Source organism: Triturus cristatus, chromosome 1_1 (genome assembly GCF_964204655.1).
Source record: "Triturus cristatus chromosome 1_1, aTriCri1.1, whole genome shotgun sequence".
NCBI lineage: Eukaryota > Metazoa > Chordata > Amphibia > Caudata > Salamandridae > Triturus > Triturus cristatus.
Window position 1 is genome coordinate 419,859,160 of NC_140579.1, and position 22,657 is coordinate 419,881,816.

Here is a 22,657-nt window from a genome sequence, read left to right on the forward strand (position 1 = left end):
AAGAACAACTATTTTAAAAAAACTGTTACCTTCTCAGATACCTCCTATAATAGCTCTGACTCAGAGGGAGAGAGAAATACTGATACTAGACCAAGAAATGATCCTAGAGAGGAGGTAGCAGGCGGTAGCCGTGATTACCCGGTTTTTTTAGGACAACAACAACGGCGACACCCCCAAACATTCAGAACGAGAGGCAGGGGCCGCTCGGGGAGTCAACAAAGGGAAACAGGACAGAGGAGACCCTATATGCGGACTCGCAGCCAGAAAATTTGGGACTAACAACGGGTTCCCTTAAAGCCCCAATTATTAATCTATCTAGCAGGGTACTGACAACAGATGAAATTGCCACTTTAGAAAAGGGTTTAGGTTTTGCGCCTAGTGCGCCAGCATGTAAATACACAATGGAGAAAGACATACGTGACCTTTTTAGAAAGATTAGAATAAAAAAATTCTTTGAAAATAAGGAACCCAGGCTCACTCAAAATAGATCTGGTTTGAAACCCCAGTCCACATGGACACCAACAATTGGGATGGTCAGCCAAGAAGTAGACACTTTTGAAAAGGTCATCACTAGAGGATTAGAAGCTATGTTTGACAAGAAACAATGGACGGATAGGAATCTAACGAAAAGTCAAATAAATGCCCTTAAGAACCTTCATGACTGTGACTCTATCACAATCAAACCAGGTGACAAGGGTGGTAGTATAGTGGTCCTTGACACGATTGACTACAACAGGAGGATGCAAAAGCTATTGGATGTACCGCTACATTACAGGAAATCCAATGCAGACGAATGGATTAAATTGAAAGACAAGGTTAGCAATCTATTGAGATTGGCGAAAGAGGATGGTGTAATCTGTGAAGATGAATTTCGCTTTTTACACAATGAGCACCCATTGATTCCAGCCATTTATGGCCTCCCGAAGGTACATAAAAAACATCAATGACCCCCCCATGCGACCCATTGTATCAGGGATTAATTCTATCACAGAACCACTAAGTAAATACGTTGACAAATTCATAAGCCCCCTTGTTAAAAAGCTACCATCATACATAAAAGATACAACTGATATGATCTCAAAGGTAGAAGGACTTAGTTTTAATCCAGAGACTGAATGGTTGGTATGTTTGGACATTGAGTCCCTATACACCAACATACCCCAACACGATACAGTAGAGATGATAAAAGAGATACTTAGTGAAGAAGGAAGAGATCTCTCGCCCTTGGAAGTGTTCATTGTGGAATGCATAGAAATCATTCTTATGAACAACATCTTTCTATTCATTAACACATACTATTGCCAAATCAAAGGCACCAGTATGGGAGCCACATGTGCTCCCAGCCTGGCATGCCTTTATGTGGGCAAATTTGAGGACCGCCACATCTATAATGAAGTTACTCCTTATTTTGAAAACATCAAGCAGTGGTCTAGATTTATAGATGATGTGTTCTTTATCTGGCAAGGAGATGAGGTAGAACTGGTTTCTTTTTTAGATTGGCTCAATTGTGGTGATGCCAATTTGAAATTCACGGGAAGTAGAAGTAAAGAATCAGTAGATTTTCTGGACATTACCATAAAAGTAAAGGATGATAAACTAAAAGTTGAACTCTACACTAAACCATCAGATAGGAATACATTATTACATCACACGAGTCATCATCCCAAGTGCCAGAAGGACAGTATTCCTTTTAGTCAGTTCTTAAGGATTAGACGAAATTGCAGTGAAAATAAAGATTTCGAACATCATGCACTGGTCTTGCAACAAAAACTCCTACAACGAGGATATCCCAAGCGACTCATTAAAGAAGCGCACAAAAGAGCGAAATACTATAATAGGGACAGCATCTTTGAACCCAATGGTAAGCCCCAAAAAGCCCTACAAGAAATTGTCATGGTGACTAATTTTAATGGCTTGAGCAATAAACTTAAAAATTTGATAAATAAAAATTGGTATCTACTGAATAAACCAGGCCAGTGTCCACTCAGTAAACCCATATTTTCCTACAGAAGGAATAAAACTATTCGAAACGAGCTAGTAAGAACCTTTAGTGAACCTAAAATGAGTATACAAACCAGTATCCATGATGGAACGAAGCTAAAAGGCAATTTTCCGTGTAGTTCATGCACACACTGTAAGACCATTGTTAAAGAACAGAAGATTGTACTAAATAACATATCTCATTGGATAAACGAAATGGTCAACTGCCGAACCAAAAATGTGGTATACCTTCTAATCTGTCCCTGTCAAAAGGGATACGTAGGTGAGACAAGCAGGGAGATGCGGTCTCGCCTTACAGAGCATAGGTCAGCCTTGAAAAATGGCAAAAAGAATGCCCCGTTGGTTGATCATTGGCAAGAAATGAAACATAAGGAAGATGAACTCAAATGGTTCATTCTTGAAAAAATAAAAATTTCAGCGAGAGGCGGTGATACGGATAAAAGAAGAAAACAAAGAGAACAATTTTTCATGTCTAAATTTAAGACTTACTACCAGGGCCTCAACAATAGAGAAGAGTGGGAAAGAATCGTCAGGTAACTGAATCATATCATTCACAACATTAATTGTTGTTATCGTTCTTAAAGGGCTTTTTATATTTTTTGCTTAGCCCTGTATTTTTGTGTCCCTTATATGGTACTACAAATTCATTTCTAACTCACTCTATTTACATGGAAAATATGGCCCATGAGTCCTCCTAGTTTGCAGTAAACGCGATCACGAATGCTAATGTTAGCAGGATGTATAATACTTCATTGCCATTAATAAGAAGGTAAAATATGCAGCTGTTATTAAAGCACTCCCTTAGATTTAAGGCAAAGTAAATACAGAAAAAATTTATAATATTGATACACATAAAACGTTTTTTTTTAAAAATCGATATCCACTGCGAGGTTTTTTATAAGAGACACAGTTAAGACCCAACAGACGCGGCGGCTTTGATTCAATAAAGTTTTCCAATGTGTCTTTTATCGCAAGAAATAGAGCAAGGAACTACCAAGATGGCTGCACGGCACGTAAACATGTAAATAAACGAATGCCGAAACAGACGCAGCGGCTTAGATTCAATAAAGTTATCCAATGTGTCTTTTATCGCAAGAAATAGAGCAAGGAACTACCAAGATGGCTGCACGGCACGTAAAACACGTAAACAAACGAATGCCGAAATGGCGGACGTCAAAACTTTAGTTTGACCAATTTGTGGTGGTTCCTTTGTTTTTATAAAGCTTGCGCAAACCTAGAACCAATCGCGAAAAAATACGAAGAAAAAAAAAAAAAAAAAACTACTAGGAACTACCAATATGGCCCCACTATACGTATACACGTAATCAAGTAATTGCCGGAAACGCAGATACGTATAAAAAGAAGGACAACAAAGACTAAGTAGGTGAGCCAGACCAGAGATACCGATACGAGGTGACGTTACGCTCCTTGAAAGGTAAGAATCTGAGGTCCATGATTGATAAGTTTAGAGGTGGTACCACCAATTTTAGTGTAACAAGCGGTTAAACCGTCTGTTTGTTAACAGGAATAATTTGTGACGTAGCATCACGTTAAGACACATAGCGCATGGATAGTGTCAGTCGTGGCACTATGCACTCCCTATGAGTGAGCACTGCGCTTATTTAAATGTCTAGCGGTTTAGTTCCAGTGATATATAGAGTTTAATCACTAGATAACTTATATGGCGTGAATACTTAACTCACAATAATATCCATAATAGCCCCATTAGTCGACATAGACCAATCTCTAGCATCGTATAAACTAGTGCGATCTTTTCCTTAAATTTCTAGAAATCGGTCCCGCCAAAACGAAACACGAGGGTCACATGCACAGACACCTTGGTGCTTAGCGGAATGACCGGTTATTCAGCGTACCCAAAGACAAGAAAGTAATGAATATACCGTTGCTGAATCTATGGTAAGCCAAATCATTGCGCAATAGAAACATTAGCTGTTAGGGTGTACCATCCATTTGGATACTAATTAAGTCCATATCTGGTTTATGCCTAAATAGAATTAACCGAGCCTGAACATGAAAAGCTACCTATAACGCTGACGAGCGGTTTTTGAAGAGATTCCCGCTGAACTAGGGTGAGTAGTACCCACTAACTCTAAACTAATTGATACAACAATCTCTTCAGAATAAATAACTATGAAGTTAATGGAGAAATAGATATAACTGAAAAATAATCTCCATGTTACTTCAAATTAGATTGGAGTACGATGTACCAAGTCAATTACGCCACTCTGGTCATTTAAGGACTGCGATTTAGAGTCCTATTTCTTTGTAAGTATATACCTATGAAAATAAGAGCTAAAGAGACATAATTGAAAAAATGTACCTTGGCATAATCTCCATATATATATATTTTTTAAACTAGATTGGAGTGTGATGTACTGAGCCAACACGCTACTCTGGTCACTTAAGGACTGCGACTAAATGGTCCTATCCCTATGTGAGTATATGCCTAAAATTAACTATGGCCCAATTACAGCAAACAACAGAATTAAATAGCAATATATTTTAGAAAATAATTGCGGCTGGGGAGGATTTATTTAATGTATGCCTCTAACATAATGTAATGATTCTCAGGAGGTCCTCAATTAAAATAAATAATACTATACCTGAGTGATTGAACAGATTGATGGGCAACAAGAAGATAGGCCTTATGTAGGTCCTAGAATCGTGAGGCTGGGACAGTTTCTGGTGCAGCTTTCTGCACCTTTTATTTATAACAGACCTTGCATTATTCTAGAAATCTTTCTTAAAAATTTCAGTCATCCAATCAAGTATGTCGAACCAAAGATAGGGTTGAACACCACGAGTACATGTATGTATTATAATTATATATATTCTCTTTTTATAGATTGTTTAAACTTGATAGAGAGAGCTGTTTTTAATTCATTGGTCCTGAAGAAGGTGTTACAAATCATATCTCACACCGAAACGCGTCGACAAGAGGACAAAATTATATTTGTGTTTTTATATCAATTTTATATGTATGCAATGCATTTTTGATTCCCACATTGAATGTTTTAAAAAATGTTTTTGATTTAATTATGTGCAATTATTGATTTCACCTGTTATTGAGAGTTATTTTTTACATATGATTGTTGTTTTTGAAGATGCTCTACCCCATTGTATTTTGATAATTGTGGACAAATCATTGTAATCCAATTTGAGGTATACAACAATTTTTAAATTGAATAAAATAACAATACATTCTATCTTTGTTGTGTTTAGTCTTATGGATTCCTTATCTTTGGTTCAATATATATTGATCCTTAACCTGTAGTTGGAGACTTTTGAGTAAATCCATGAGGGAAATTTGACAGTTTTTAACGTTGTTACGTACCCGGTCCCTTCTGGTTAAACCTGGGAAACTCTCTACTTGTTTTTGGTGAACCATGCATTACCACTGTTGCAGGGATTCTGCTTATGCGCAGAACTATGCGCAGGAACCCAGGCCCTCAGTGAATTGCGGTGTACCAAAAACCCACCTCAGAACCCGGAACCCCTTATCCGGCCAGCATCCGTGTCCCATTCGTTATCCGAGGTTTAGATCGGCGGTCCCAATGTATAGACAACCCAGAACAAGCGACTTAGTATATTTCTCAGGAATGGTGGGAATCAGAAATACCTTTTCGTAATTATTCTCGTACCAGTCCACAACAGAATAAACAGAGACACGGTAAAAGTTTAAAGAGTTTATTTTATAAACCTCGTGTCCAAAGATGCAGCAGTTTGGCTAACATTAGCAGACAAACGATTAAAATGAAAACCATCAGCATAGTTACAATACCATAGAAAATGAAAGGAGTAATCATACTAAAATGACAGTGGATCTAAGCCACCTTCCTTTCTCTAAAACACTAATAGTATTATTAGACTAATAGAAGGTCTCTAGCCTTGAATGGGGAACCCCATACCGTAAATATGAGCTCAGAGAGTTCACATCGCAGGATCAGCTATGCTCTCCTCCTAGGAACGCTCTTCTTCCGAAAGTAATGAAAACATGTAACCCTGCAATATTAAAAGCACTCGACTTTAAGGTATTTGCAGCTGCGTGCATGTTATGGGTAAACTAGTGGGCCGATCAACCTGAACGCAACAACATGCACCGTCTAGCGACCCAGACTGTTTCTTTACACGGTGTACAGACCAAGGTCGCTGCTCACTGTTTGGGATGTTAACAACAGACAGTTCTCATGTGAAGCAAAGTCGAGTAAGCATTTCTCAATTTAATAACATGAGACTACAGTGTCGTGTGCAAAAGCAGCAAAAGCGGGAAAATGGCTTTCTAACATTTAACACGGTCATGCTAACTTAGCGTTGTACATAGATAGATAACGATCTTCACTACACCCCCCCGTGATCGGACCACTAACCAGTAGGGGCGCACTTACAAGAACGCAGAGTTCAAGTTTGATAGAACGGAACCAAGGGCATGAACTATAAGTCCATATAAGGGAAGTGAAAAAAGTTCGAAGGAAAAGAAGAAAAAAAAAAAAAAAGTGAAAACTTAGTAAAAAAAACAATGTAGAGGATAAACAAATCATGGAGGGACGTAGTGAAAGTACAAAAGTCAATCCATCAATGTATAGGCACAATAAGTTGCAACAGCTTCCAAGAGGAAATCATTGGAACGTTCCGCAAAATTATCTGCCATCCAGTTCAGCACTCATTCGCGGCCGTTCCGATGTCCCAATTCCCAAGAACTCCATGCGCTGCAGCACAGGCCATAATCCGGACACCAGAACAGTCCAACTCATGAGCCACTAAGGGGCTCATTAGCCGATCATAATCCGGGTTAGGAGACGCCGAGTTTGACAGACACAAATCCAGAGCCCATTGGAACGGACAATCTAGGCAATGAAAGACTGGCTGCACACAAGTAAAGTAGGCAAACCGGAAGGACAATCCATAGGCTACGCTCAAAGTTGCCAGCAGTAAAGCGCCATAGATTTCAAGCATCCGGTTACGAAGATGCAGCAGGAGGGACATGTTGTCGTGTGACGCAAGTTGTGCATCCATAGCGCAGGGTGCAGATCAACAACAGAATTCCAGCTATGAGGGCGAGAAGCAAAGGGAGACCTCTGAAGACGCTGGAAAAAATAGAATGAAAAAAGGCCAGGATCACACCAAAAATAGTTTGAAAAGAAGTCACGAGGCCGGAGCCCACAATTAAAAAAAAAAGAGCTATGCCACTTGTAGACGAGGCATTAAAGATAGTCTGAATCAGAGTCCCAAAATGAAGAGGCAGATCAGTATTTAAAAGCGCTTGCACCTCAGTGCGGGTGTTAGCTACGTGAAGGACAAATGTTTCCCGGCATGAAGTCAACGCGACTTCTTTTTGAGACAATAGAGCCCTTATTCTGCTCATCTTGTTGAACTCTGCTTTCAAGGTTAGAATGGAAGGCCAGATGGATACATCGAGCCGGCTATGCGGGGGTGGGAACAGGACATTATTACAGCAAACCACTCTCTGCGATACAGTCACAATGTAGGGAATTCCCACTAACATCCCACAGCAAGCTTCATTATTTAGCAGCAACCGTTAGCAAGCAGAGTATAAGATGGAGTAATAACTGGCACAGGAATCCCCTTCAGGACGCAAGCTAAATTAGGGGCATGCACATTACATGCACCATGCAATTGAATGTGCCTACACACAACAGAATGATCCGGAGTGGAAGTGCATTCTTCACCTTTCAACTAAACCTCCTTGCCGTCCCTAACGCATCTGTATGTAAAAGGGAGTGACCAAACTTCATGCAGGAAGGCAGTAACCAGTTGTTCATACCTGCCTAGAGCATAATGTTTCATGCATGAACTAAACTTGAACAGGGGAAACGGTAACGTGATCAACCCATGTACAAGCCACACAGCAGAATTCAATTCGGCAACAGAGAAAGGCAAAGGTTCCAACTTTTCAATGTGCAGCAATGAATATGTAGCATCTTTCATGGACATGAACTGCTGTTTTGCAGTCAAATTAAAAGGGAGGAACAAAGATGAAGTATTCATGTAATACCAAGGGACTTTCCCTGCCTTTAACGTTTGCAACGTCCATGCAAACTGCATAACAGAACGCATTTGATTTTGACCATGATACAATACAGACAAATCATCCTGCACAATGTCCACTACAGAGGATACAATATTATCTAATGTATAAATTCTAGAAGACAGGGTGTTAATGCTATTATCGATTACAGCCAATACTTTTTCCATATTTGCTTGGTCAATAGCGCGTAATCGGGAAGCAGCCTCATTTTGCGACAACTTCCAAACTTCATTATAAATAGCATACACCCATCTCTTGGACCTCCCTTTTGCAGGACCCTTAACAAAATCATTCAAATCTATTTTGTCGTGTAATTTGGATAACTGAAGTTTAACAGACTCTAAGGTCGAATGTTGCAGCCAAGACTGGCACAACTTCCCTACTGAGTAGGTAGTCACAGGGTGAGATTCAAAACGGGGGTCTACACGAACTTGTGTATACCCCGGTCTTAAACCAAGAAACCGATGTTGACAGGAATCTGCGCTGGTCTGCCAAACCAACCACCCTTCGGGGTCTAATTCATAAACATTGAAGGATGTGTTGGAAACGTATGTCTGCAACGTAGCAAGGGAGAGATCTGTATGATTAACCCAAGCAGGATAAGCACCCAGATCCGGAGTCGAGGGAGAATTTAATTTTTTAGTAGTAGCCAATACAAAACAGGTGGTCTGAAAAATTGATGAATTTAAAATCAACATGTGATTCGGGATAAGACAGGCACGATGCAAAGCTTCTGTTCCCTGTTCTTGCCATCGTTTGGAGCCCCAAACCGACTTAAGATCGACTGTAGCTTTCCACAAATCATACCCGCCAATTGCCAACTCGTCCATAAAGGACTTGGAATACAACAATTTGGTGTGTGTCAGTCTAACCTTAGAAGCACACTCAGGCGCAACTCGAAAATAAAAGGAGGCCAGATTTGACACACTAAAATCCGAAAAATAAGTGAATTTGTCCACTAACGTGGCAGAGCTGCCCATCCTAGGGGCGGGGCAGTGTTCCCATTGTGTATAATTTACAAAATTTCTAAACGTATTTGCTTTGTGTAGGAAATGCATGCCATAATGTTGATAACAATATTGCTCATCATAATTAGCAGTATGTAAATACAAATCCTCAGCATCAAATGCAGCATAATATTTCAAATCAGAAAACAGAGCTTCTATGGCTTGAACATCCCAATCATCCGAGTGAATGTTCTGCTTAAAGACATCACCCATAGAAACACGAAATACATTTGGCACATTAATCACGTCAGTGGAGCCATGAATTTGAAATTTAATGGCATCCCAAGCGATCCCATAACGTACAGGCCAGTGTGGGGTCAAAGTTCCATCAATAAGTCGAATTGTAGACCTTTCATTCAGGTAGTGTCCATTGATTAGTCTAAAAAACACTACCACAAAGCCAATGGACATAAACAAAAAAACACATATGAGCACCAGCCAATTGTAAGTCCAAGGGGGTATTAAAAAATGTCGTTTGAACCAAGCCACAAAAATCGAAACTTTGGACGGGGCAATGGAAGTCATTGAACGAGAATCAAAAGAGTCTTGTGAGAGGGCAACTGTGGTGGATTGCAAAACAGGGAAGGTAACATCCGCAGGATAAGCATACTCAACTTCTTCAAGTACACCACCAGGTCTTTGTGGCAACAAGGGACCAGTAACTGTATGCATCTCGATGGCAACATCAGGATCTGTGTCAGAGGCTTGGGCCACAACGGAATTTCTCAGCATCGAAGGGCAGGAAACCGCCGGAGTCATACTAAGAAGAATCGGCCACTCGTTGTAGTTTGACATTGTCAATCGAAATGTACCTGTTATCCTTTCGACCAGGAAGTGGAGGTAAAATGACTGTTCTAGTACCCTGCACCCCAAGCACTGGAACCAGTGCACGATAAGAGGGGCCGAACTCCTTCTTGTTCTCCACCTTCTCACAGACCAGATCACCAACTCGAGGCAGCCAGCCGACTATCGGAATCTGAAGTTGAGTATCAGATGAGGAGGGTACGTGTTCCTTCGCTAGACTGTCTCTGGCTTCTTGAAGATTCTGCAAGACAGCACAGTGTTCATCTACATCAAAGGGTGCAGCTGACGCCGCCATATCTAGACCATCAAGGTCTGGAACAAACATTTGAACACCAAAGAGCATCATGTATGGGGTCCGCCCACCCAGAGACCTTCTAGGGAGATTATTAAGTGCACGTTGCACGTCATACAAGTGGGCTAGCCAGTTCTGGCCAGTACCCAAAACTCTGGCTGTCAAAGATTGCTTTAAGTCACGGTTCATTCGCTCCACAGCACTATTACCCTCAGGCTGGTATGGAGACGAAAATTTGACTTGGACCCCCAAATTTCTCATGGCCTCTTTGTAAGCCTTAGAGGCGAACGCCGGGCCCTGATCAGAATGAAAGGTACCACATGCAAAACTCCCAACAAAGACACGCAAATCTTTTATGACAGTGCGAGAATCAGCACTCCTTTGTGGCCACACCCACAGAAAACGTGTGCACGAATCAACTGCAACCAAGATGTATTTGTACGCAGTATCAGAGGTAAAAGGACCGCAGTGATCTAAATAAACGCAACTCAATGGTTTATTAGATATATACAACTGAGTTTGTGGTGGGCACGCCGCAGTCGAAGGTTTAATCTGTTGGCAAATGTCACAATTAAGAACATAAGCTCTGGCTTGTTTGTACAAACCGCACCACCAGTAACATTGTTGTAGCAGAGATACAGTAGCCGCAACGCCGGCATGCGCGGACGCCATGCCCTAGTGGGCTGCTAATATCAAAGAAGGTCTGCAGTCCGCGTTGGGAATCCATCTGTCACCAATGTCGTTAATCCTCACAAATGGGATTTTATCAGGACTTAAGCGATAATGATAGCGAGCAGTGAAACCTCTCGGTGGCTTCGTTCCCAGCTCCGTAGCAGCAATAGCTGCCAAGATGTCATCATCAATCTTACTTTTGGATCTTGTAACTGCTGCTACTAAATATGTTGCCACTGCTGTTTTTGCTGCCTCGTCAGCTAAGCTGTTGCCGACAGCATGGACACCAACTCGTTGGTGACCAAGAGTGTGAATTACATTCACGAGGGGCAGATGTTCTTTAAGATCTGCCACTCGAACCCGAAGCAGTTTATGCTTAATCGTGCTACCCTTGGAATCACGGTAGTCATTCTGAGACCAAAAGTGTAGATTGTCGTTGTAAGATTGAACACAATAAAAGGAGTCACTCACTATAAGAGTAGTGACTCGAGGATCAGCAAACTCCAGTGCAAGCACCAGAGCACGAAGCTCTGCCAACTGAGTGGTACAATCACCCAATGACTGCGTATGCACGAAATCGGACTGGAATTCACCATTTACGAAAGTACCGACTACAATTGCGCAAGCCGCTGAATAGGTGTGCTTTGATCCAGTTGCGGGTTGCGCAGAACCGTCAGTGTATTTGACACAATGGTAATCCTCTAGCGGGCGCAAGGACAGAGGAGCCGGATGAAAGAATTCATACTGCAAAAACTCCTGAGTCTGAAGTGCCGCGTCAAAGATAAAAGTGACGTTTGGCGAGGTCAAGGAAGTGGCCCATTGTATCCACCTTGGATGCAAAGCTTTAGAATTCGGTACACTCGCTTTTGTCACCGCCTCAAGGGCAGGATAGGGTGTTACCACCAACATCCGTTTTCCCTGTGACAGCGCTCGTTCTTTCAGAATCGCCATCTGCACTGCTGTCAGAACCTTCTCGACAGCGGAAAAACGCAGTTCAGCTGAAGTGTACAAGTGAGATTTGTAAGCAATGGGGACGGTGTCACCCTCATTGAACGTTAAGTATGTGAAACCAACTGCACCGGGCACTATTCTTATGACCAGGTTAGTGTGGTTATCACGTGGCTGTAAGTACTTAGAAGCAAGAAGATCAGCTTGCAATAACTGCAATATAGCTGAATGCTCTGGTAGCCAACAAGATTTGGAAAAAGTAGGTTGTACCAAGGCATAAAGCGGCTTGATACGCTGGGCATAATCCGGGATGTAAGTTCGACCGAAATTCAGAAAACCCAGCAGGGATTGTAATTTCTTCAGTGAAGTAGGAGCACGGAGGCATGCGCACTTCTCTAGAAAGTGCGGAGCCAATCCTCGACCTTCATTGTTGAGTTCCTACCCCAAGAACAACACTGTATATTCCGCAATGTGTGACTTCACAAAGTTGAATTTGTAACCGAAGTCTGCAAACAAAACAATAATGCGATCAACGCGACGGAGATGCGGGTCCAACTTGTCATCTGTGAGATAAATGTCATCTACATACGAGTACGCATCTGGGTCTATGCCCTGTAAGAGGGAGACCACGCGAGCGGCAAAGACACCTGGGCTGTTTTTATAGCCCATTGGCAATCTTTTGAATTGTTTTTGTTTGCCACCAGAGGTGAACGCCGCCCACTCACTACTAAGAGAGGACAGGTTATGGCTGTAAAAGCCATTGGAAATGTCAAGTGTGGTTTTAAACCTTTTTCTCACGAGACTATCGACAAGAGCCGAATTATGGGTGTTCTGTACTGCACAGGTCCGGCAATGAGAGTTTAAGTGCCGGTAATCCAAAACTAGGCGGTACGACCCGTCAGGCTTCGTCACAGTGAATAAGGGATTATTCATAGGTGACACACATGTTTCGATTACTCCCTGATATTCCAATTGTTCAAGGATCGACGCGACGTGAGGTCTAGCTTCATGACACATGGGGTATTGGGGTTCTGGTTGGGGCGTAGTCCGCAACAGAATCTCATGGCCGGGAGACAATTTATCCCAGCTAACCTGATTTCGATATAACGCAGGCGCTTGCTCCTGAGCCCATTCCCCGGCGTACTTTTTAGCTAGGACCTTAGGCACAGTGTGTGCAAAGGCTGGGAGGATCACCTCCTCCCCTCTAGGAGCATCTAAAACGAAAGCCGGGGGCCAATCTGCCTCCGCCAATAGAATATCATAGGTAGTGGTCAGATTATCCCAAAACACCCCTTGAATTGTACGTTGTATGTCACCTTCTATTTGAAGGACAATATTATATAGTCCATCAGGGGGAGACACTCGAGTGTCAGCAGTTTTAATATTCACGAATATATCAGTTGCTGTCGCCACCAGATATGGACGCAGTGCTTGTCGCACTACTGTAACTTCCACCGCGCTGTCTAGCAGCGTTAGCGCCCATGTCAGGTTCTGAAGCTGCGTCCGTACCTTCTGAGGCATACCTCGCTGTCAGTGCAGCAACCTTCTTCTTTTGAAATGGGGGTCTTTGACGTGCAGAGTCTTCTTGCTTGCCTTTGCCGTGAGTCTATCGGGATTGCTCACGTGCTTGCGGTGCACCCAGACTTTTGCCAGCGCCACCGGACTTTAAAGCCGATGTTTCCTGTGAAGAACGAGGAGAGCGTTGTTCAGAAACCTGAAATCTATCAGGTGACTTAATAGTAGCACGATCGTGCAGATCATAAGTGCGTTCACTACTTGACTGTACTGGAGAGGCAGGACGAGACCCCTGTTTCTGTTGCTGTTTTTCCTGTTTTTTCGCCCTCCAACTTTGTTTTGGAAAGTTAGGGCAAATTCACCTTTGTCTGCTGAGAATCAGGATTCGTCACAGTCAGTTTAACACCTAAAGCGCAACGACCAACTTGTTTGTAGGCCATCGCGATAATTTTCGCGAATTCCCTCGGCTTGTCGTCTTCGTTCACTGTTTCTAATTTATTAAGCACTTGGAACTGCATAGCATCTCCTTTGAGGTTGGCCAATATCATGGTAGCAACCACATCAAAGACTCCGACAAGCCGCATACCCAATTCAATCGCAGACTCCGCACCATGATTCTCCTGAACACGTTTTATAACGGAGGGCAGTACCGACAGAGACGGAGTGCCAAAGCACTTCGAGTATGTCGCTGCAAAGACCTTACCCCAGTTTTCACAATCGGCCATATCTGGGACTAAGTCTTTAGTCAAGCGATGGTAAGGATCCTGTGTTTCTCCACAGGAGTCGTACGCGGATAAACCGCTTCTATCTGATCAAATTTCTCAGCAAGCCAATAAGGGAAATCATCCCTATTTTGGGGTCGCTTGCCTACAACCAAATTGACCATAACAGGACTAATCACCACCGCGTGGTGGTCCGTCTGATGTCCCGCAACAGCAGTAGCGACCGCCTGCACGTTGCATGACATGTACTGCACTAAAGACCTATGTACTGAAATAAGGGCAGTGTGAAGTACACCCAACTCAGCCACCGATACCTGTAGATAGCGGGGATGAGGCGTAAATCCAGCAAGTACCGGCCATGTGGCCCCTGCAATCGACAAAGGGCCCATTCTCGCCGGTACAACCGCATGGGGAAGGGTGCCATTAAACCAAATGTTATGCTGCCAGGCAGAAATAGGAATTTCCTGTGTCCTATAAGGAGTATAGTTGGCTGGTAGCTGCGTGGCAGTATAGGTGTGGAACGTATCATCGTCCTCACTCACCGCCGGCAAAGTAACCCAAGAGTAGAACAACTCAAACGGGAACAACGCATCGGCACTTACCACAAAAATCACAGCCATACCATCGTCCGGCACCCCATACTGCGCCAAGTGACGTTTCAAGGGTGCCCGGCTATGAGCCGGAATATCGACCGCCATTAGGACATAAAACAGTAAATCTACAGTATAGTAGTAGCACTAGGGTTCAGATTAAATAACCTTTTTAATGATCAATCTTGAAGGAACCTATTTAGTCAAAACACAGGTATGTTCAACAGTCACTCCCGCTATCCGGAAACCAGAGTGAGGGTGTTGTGGACTAATACAAGCACTACTAAGGCGTCTCAAATCAATTGACCAAACGTTAGGTGCGCCATGTTGCAGGGATTTTGCTTATGCGCAGAACTATGCGCAGGAACCCAGGCCCTCAGTGAATTGCGGTGTACCAAAAACCCACCTCAGAACCCAGAATCCCTTATCCGGCCAGCATCAGTGTCCCATTCGTTATCCGAGGTTTAGCTCGGCGGTCCCAATGTATAGACAACCCAGAACAAGCGACTTAGTATATTTCTCAGGAATGGTGGGAATCAGAAATACCTTTTCGTAATTATTCTCGTACCAGTCCACAACAGAAGAAACAGAGACACGGTAAAAGTTTAAAGAGTTTATTTTATCAACCTCGTGTCCTAAAATGCAGCAGTTTGGCTAACATTAGCAGACAAACGATTAAAATCAAAACCATCAGCATAGTTACAATACCATAGAGAATGAAAGGAGTAATCATACTAAAATGACAGTGGATCTAAGCCACCTTCCTTTCTCTAAAACACTAATAGTATTATTAGACTAATAGAAGGTCTCTAGGCTTAAATGGGGAACCCCATACCGTAAATATCAGCTCAGAGAGTTCACATCGCAGGATCAGCTATGCTCTGCTCCTAGGAACGCTCTTCTTCCGAATGTATTGAAAACATGTAACCCTGCAATATTAAAAGCACTCGACTTTAAGGTATTTGCAGCTGCGTGCGTGTTATGGCTAAACTAGTGGGCCGATCAACCTGAACTCAACAACATGCACCGTCTAGTGACCCAGACTGTTTCTTTACACGGTGTACAGACCAAGGTCACTGCTCACTGTTTGGGATGTTAACAACAGACAGTTCTCATGTGAAGCAAAGTCGAGTAAGCATTTCTCAATTTAATAACATGAGACTACAGTGTCGTGTGCAAAAGCAGCAAAAGCGGCAAAATGGCTTTCTAACATTTAACACGGTCATGCTAACTTAGCGTTGTACATAGGTAGATAACGATCTTCACTACACCACATAGAGGGCTATAAATTTCTATGCAGTATGCATGCAGTCTTGTAACACACTATACACTTGTCCTTAACAGCTTCAATTCGCCAGTCAGTGTCCATGTACTTTCAGCAAACATCCTGTCACTCCCCTTGCAGTGTTCCAGTGACTTATTCAGCACCATGTAGTAATGCATTCACTTTGCCAAAACTGAAACACTTGTAAAGTCACCCGGGTACGCTTCTTGCAATAGTCTAATCATTCAGTCAGTACCTAAGTAGTAATGGAGTGAGGCAGGCCTTAGCACATGGATTGATTCAAATGTGTTTCCAGTATGCATGGAGGCCTGTAAGTACCAACACAATTGCCTTTGAGACGTTCAATTTCTACGTCAGTTTCTATAAACTGCAATAAACCCTCTGTCACTTTAATTGCACACCTCCACTGACTTATTTGGCAGTAAGTACTAACCTATTCACTGCACTAGAATCCAAAATCTTAAAAAGATTCACTGAGTCACTTTTTTTTGTAGTACTCTAATGATTCAGTCAGTAGTCAGGTAGTTTTGCAGTGATCCAAGTGTTACTCTATGGACTGTTTCAAACGTCTATCCATTATGGATGTAGGTCTCTAGCCACCTACATACTTGTCTTTCACACCTTCAATATCCCAGACAGTATTCATACAGTTCCTGCAAATACTCTCTCACTCTCTAATACTACTCCCGTGACCCATTCAGTACCATGTACTAATCCATTCACTGCACTGAAAGGCAACCACTTATAAATTCACCCAGGTAGTCTCCTTGCAGTGCTTTAATCATTCAGTCAGTATCCAAGTACTCATGCAGTGAGCCAGCCCTTAGCACATGAATTGCTTCAAACGTCTATCCACTTGTCTTTCACATCTTTAATTCCCCACTCAGTATACATATAGTGCATCAAACATCCTATCACTCCCCTTGTACTCCTCCAGTGACCCATTCAGCAACATGTACTAATCCATTTAGTGCGCCAAAACCCAAACACTTATAAATTCACCAAGGCACTCTCTTTGCAGTACTCTAATCATTCAGTCAGTACCCAAGTACTCATGCAGTGAGCCAGGCCTTAGTACATGAATTGCTTCAAATGCCTATCCACTATGTATGCAGTCCTCTAACCACCTACACACTTGTGTTTTACACCTTCAATTCCCTAGTCAGTATTCATACACTTCTAGCAAATACTCTGTCACTCCTCTTGGAGTCCTCTAGTGACCCATTCAGCACCATGGAGTAATCCATTCACTGTGCCAAAACCCGAACACTTATAAACTCACCCAGGCATTCTTCTTGCAGTACTCTAATCATGTAATCAGTATCCAAATAGTATTGGAGTGAGACAGGCCTTAACGTATGAATGGATTGAAACATGTGTCCAGTATGCATGTAGGTCTCTAATCACCTTCACACTTGTCTTTCACACCATCAATAATCATGTCAGGAAATACCCTGTCACACACCCAGTTTGTTTCCTAATAGTATTGTAATCATTCAGTCAGTTAGCATGTACTCTTTTAGTGAGGTAGGCTTTAGGGCATAAACTGTTTCAAAGTAGTATGCACTATGCTTGTAGTGTTTTAACCATAGTAACACTTGTGCTTCATGGCTATAGTTTCTGAGTCAGTTTTTATATAAAATGTGTTTTTACAGTAATAGAAGAGTATGAATTTGAAAGTTATTAATATACTTTTATTTGTGATTCTTTTTTACAGATACTGTTTTTCGACGTTGAAATAGAGAAATCATGCCTGAAAAAAAGAAAAAGAAAAGAACAGAGACAGGAGAATTACTTGAAGAAAAGTCAACCACAAGTATTGAATGTACAAGATAATGTGGCTAGAAAGAAAAAATCTTCTGGTAAGATCACAAAGCAATTTATTAAAAATGTTTGTAGGAGGAAACAAAATGTACAGAACGCTGAATCCACTGTTTCAACTAGAAAAAAAAATTCAAAAATCAGTATAAGGAATTATGAAAAAAAATATTTTACAAGAGAGTAGTACATAATTTGCTGAAAGATGTGAAGAAATATAAAAAGAGAGCTCTGTTTTATAAATAGAAGAAGCATATTGAAAACATTGTTGACAAGGCTTTAGAAGTAAAAAGGAAACTATTCATTTTAGTATTAAACAGAATTCGATCAATAGATAAACCAATCAATTTAATGAAGGCCAAAAGTAGGAGGAAAAGAGTAATTAATAGAAAAAAATTGTGATTTTTTTGGGGAGAATGGAAACACAGTTCCAGTTCAGAGCCTTTCTTTAATGAAGAGAGTTATTTACAGAGCAAAAAATTACTGTTTGCAGTTGACACCAGTGGTAGAGGTTACGAAGTTAGAGATGGTTGTCCAATTGAGAAAGAGAAACTGGTTGAAAGAAATGCAGAAGAAGTGATAGCTGATGAAGTTCTAGGGAGACGTCCTAAACACCCTGTGTATACATGGGATTGCAGTAGTATTTGTAGTGTACAACAGGAATCTATTGATAAATTATGTAGTTTCTTACGAGCATATACTAAAAAAAGTGTTAAACAAAAGATTAAGATGTTGCAAGGACTAGACCCTTGCAGAGTGAGAAAAAATACTGGTTTGCAAGGTCATTCTCTGGCTTGTCTTTCTAGGAAAGTTTGTGAAAGTGTTTTTCACCATTTCAGGAGGCTGGCAGTACATCATACTCAAATGCGGAAGTTAGTGAGAAGATTGTATTATGCGAAAAGTCCAGCACTAAAGTTAAATGAGTTGAACAGTGCTCTTTTCCGTGCCTCAGTATCAGATGTGAAGAAGGTTTGTGAGGATATTGAGTTTTGTTACTTTGGTCCACAGCAAGAGAGTGGAGAAACTGTGACATTAGTAGAAGAAAATGTTGAAGACAATGTAGAACCTGTGATTACAAAAAATTTTGAAGTTGAAATCACAAAGTTTAAGGTAATTTCAGGTGAAAGACCAAATGTTTCTTGTATTTGTTGTCGGCGAACTCACTATAAAAATCAGACTAGGGGTGTCAATCTGTATTTAAAAAGTGAAATAGAAGATAATGATAAGTGGATGGAATTTGCAACTTATTTGCTGGTAGAGGATTGTTTTGATTTGGGATCTGAGCAGCGTATTTGCAAATATTGTTATAACAAATTAGATGAGAATAAAATGCCTGCTAGAGCAGTTCATAAAAATCTAGATTTGGTTGCTATTCCTCCAGAGCTGATAGATTTAAATACGTATGAGTCTATTCTCATTCAATGTGTTCACCCGTTTCAAGCTATTGCTCGTATGGAGCCTAAAACAGATAACTTACCTCCATCAGAGTTGCAAAGAGGATTGAAAGGAAGAGTTGTGTATTTACCGTTAGACTTAAGGAAAAATATTGAAACTATTGGTGTAGACCATGCAGAAAATGAGCCACTAGTCATTCTAGTTAATAGTGTTCCTACTAAGAATAAGAAAATCTGGCAAGAGTTAGTGGATGTTAGAAAAGTGCAAAAGTCATCATTGTATCTGTTAAAAAATAATGAGTACTATAGAAATGTGTTTGTAGGAGAAGAAGAAATAGATTTAGCAGAAGATACTGAAACATTAAGTGGACAAATTGAAAAGTCCAGATGTGAAGAAATCTATGAACATTACAGTGTACATTCACTTCAAGAGGTGATGGGGAATACGATTGAGTTGTTACAAATGAAAAAGCAACAGGAAGTCCCATGAGTGTATGGGAAGAGAGTTTGGGAGCTCGTTGTGTCCCGCAGTTGTTTCCAACAGGAAAAGGTGGACGATATGATGAACGTCCTGTGCAGATTCCTACATCTGAATATCGGACAAGAAGATAATATGCAGAAGATCCAAGATTTCGACAATGTATCCCTTATATGTTTCATCTTCTGTTTGAAAGTGACTTGTCTGGACTTTCATATGCAGTAAATCACATTTTAAAAACTGGAATGCATCTGCAAAATGTAACTGCTAAGGATTTTATGGATAAAGTGCATCTGAGAGATGATCATTTAGAATCTCAGTTGATTAATCTGATGGCATGTCAGCGAGGGACTAATGAATATTGGTACCGTCGTCATGGAGAACTGAAATGTATGCTACGTAACTTGGGAACTCCTACATGGTTTGTTACACTAAGCTGTGCTGAGTATGCTTGGGATGATTTACTTGAATTTCTTCGAGAGGCAAATTGCAATATAAAAAGTATTGAATACAAGACACCTGGAGAATTGTGCTCATTGGATCCTGTTAATGTATGCAGATATTTCAATCATAGATTTGAAGCTATGAAGTCTTTCATCTGCAATAAAAAGAATCCTCCTCTTGGAGAAGTTGTGGATTTCTTTTGGAGAAAGGAGTATCAAGCAAGAGGTGCTCCTCATATACATATGTTGTTATGGATCAAGGACGCCCCAAATTTCGAACAGATTCAGATGAAACTGTTTTGTCTTTCATTGAAGATTATGCCACATGTGCTGTACCCAATAGCAAAGAACATAAAAACTTAAAACAAGAAGTCTTACGATTCCAAAGCCATTGATGTGGAAAATACTGTCGACGAAAGTACAAGTCAAAGGATAAGTTCTATACCAAATGTCGTTTTGGATTTCCACGTCCTGTATTATCCAAAGGAAGAGTGAACAGTTTTATGTCAGCTGTGCGACATACTATCACAAGAAAGTCTCCGAAAAATTCCTACAACTTAAAAAGAAGTGAAGAATCAAAATACATAAATGACTACAATCCAGTTATTTTATCCATGTGGAATGCTAACATGGATATTCAGTATGTTGCGGACAATTCCATTGCTGTCGCTCGGTATGTAACGTCCTACATTACTAAATCAGAAAAGACGGAATTGAAAGAAATGTGGGAAGAGATTTCTCACGAGAAGACTCTAAGTAAGAAATTATACAGTTTCAGTTTGAAGATGTTATCGCATTGTAAAATTGGAGCATATGAATGTTCAGATCGGTTATCATCTGCAAGTCTATATTCAAAAAGTTGAAGAATCATTTGGGTGAGTCTAGGACTTTCAGGAATGCGAAATCGGGTACTGAAATCTGTTCAAGTTATTGAATATTTAGCAGAAAAAGAACCAGAAAGTACAGATGTTTTGAAAAAAAATATGTTGGACGCATATTACCCGAACAGAAGTCATCATCTTGAGAGCATGTGTCTCTATGAAGTGCTGCAAAACTACACTTTTAAACGGAATACTACAGAGAACATCAATGATGGAAAATATGCAGTTATTGGTTCTGAAGGATGTCTGGTGAAACAGAGGAAAGGAAATGTAATTAATCACAGGAAACTGAGTTGAGACACTGCTGATAAAAGGGAATTTTACTATTTAGCCCTTTTGCAAATGTTCAAACCATGGCGTTCAGAACTGGAATTACTTGGAGATTTTCAGAGCTATGAAGATTCATTTAATGCTTGTAAAGATAGCATACAATGCAGTGCTTTTGCAAATTATGTGAAAATGTTGAATGATGAAATTGATCAAAAAGCTACAATTGCAGCTGAGATTGCCAGAGACAGTTCTCAAGACAGTCAAAGTCAAGATCCACTAGGACAACCAATTGAAAATGAAGCAGCAACTGCCATGAATGAGGTGGAAACAGCAATGTATCAAGCACAAGAAGATGTAGTACAGTTAGGAAACTTGGAAGAACAACTAAATGTTGAACAGAAACAAATATATCAACAAGTGAAAGAGCAGATTGACCATGGATTACTTCATGAAAAGAAAGGATGCTCATGTACATCATTTCAACCTATCCGAATGTATGTGAGTGGTCAAGCTGGAACAGAAAAAAGTTTCTTAATGAAAGTAATTACAAGTTATCTGCAAAAAACAACTGAGTCACATTTGTCTTGTGTTGTCACTGCTCCAACTGGGTTGGCAGCACATAACATTAAAGGAATTACTTTACATCGTTTACTAATGCTACCAGTAGAGCATGAGAATAAATTGGAATACCACAAGCTATCTGGAGAAGCTTGTTGTGAAGTTTCAAGAGTCTTGAAGAAAATGAAACTTCTCATTATTGATGAGGTGAGCATGGTCTCTAACTTGATGCTTGCCTTTGTGCATTTAAGAATGCAACAAATTCTTAAAACAGAGTATGATGTGTTATTTGGAGGAAAACACGTCATAGTTTTTGGAGATCTATTGCAACTTGCACATGAAGATAATACCAGAAAGTCTCTTGGTAGTGTTGGTAATGTGAACATTTGGACTAATTGTGAATACAAAGAACTGACAACAAATATGCAACAGGCAAATGATGATGAATATGGAAGTATTCTTCAAGATATAAGAATTGGAATTCTTACAAAACATGGCAAAAAAGCTTTGGAAAGTCGATTACTTTGCAATGTCTTTCCAAATGAAAATGACCTTCCTGCAAAAGTGTACATGAAAATTGCTGAAAATAAATCAGTGATCTGTTTAATGTCAACACTGCGAGAGTGTTCCATATTCAACGAAGAACTATTGAAACTGGAAAATGAAGAAATTATAAAAATGGAAGCCATCAATAAAATAGAGCATGAAGGAATTACTATTATTTTGACGGGAAAGTTGAAAACAAAACTGGATTCTTCAGAAAAAAAATATCTAAAACAGCTGGTTTAGAAAAGACACTGTATGCGTGTGTAAACTGTCGGGTAATTTTAAGGCGAAATTTGGATGTAGAAAAAGGGTTAGTTAATGGCGCAATGGGTAAAGTGGGTAAAGTGGTAGATTTTGTTAATTATC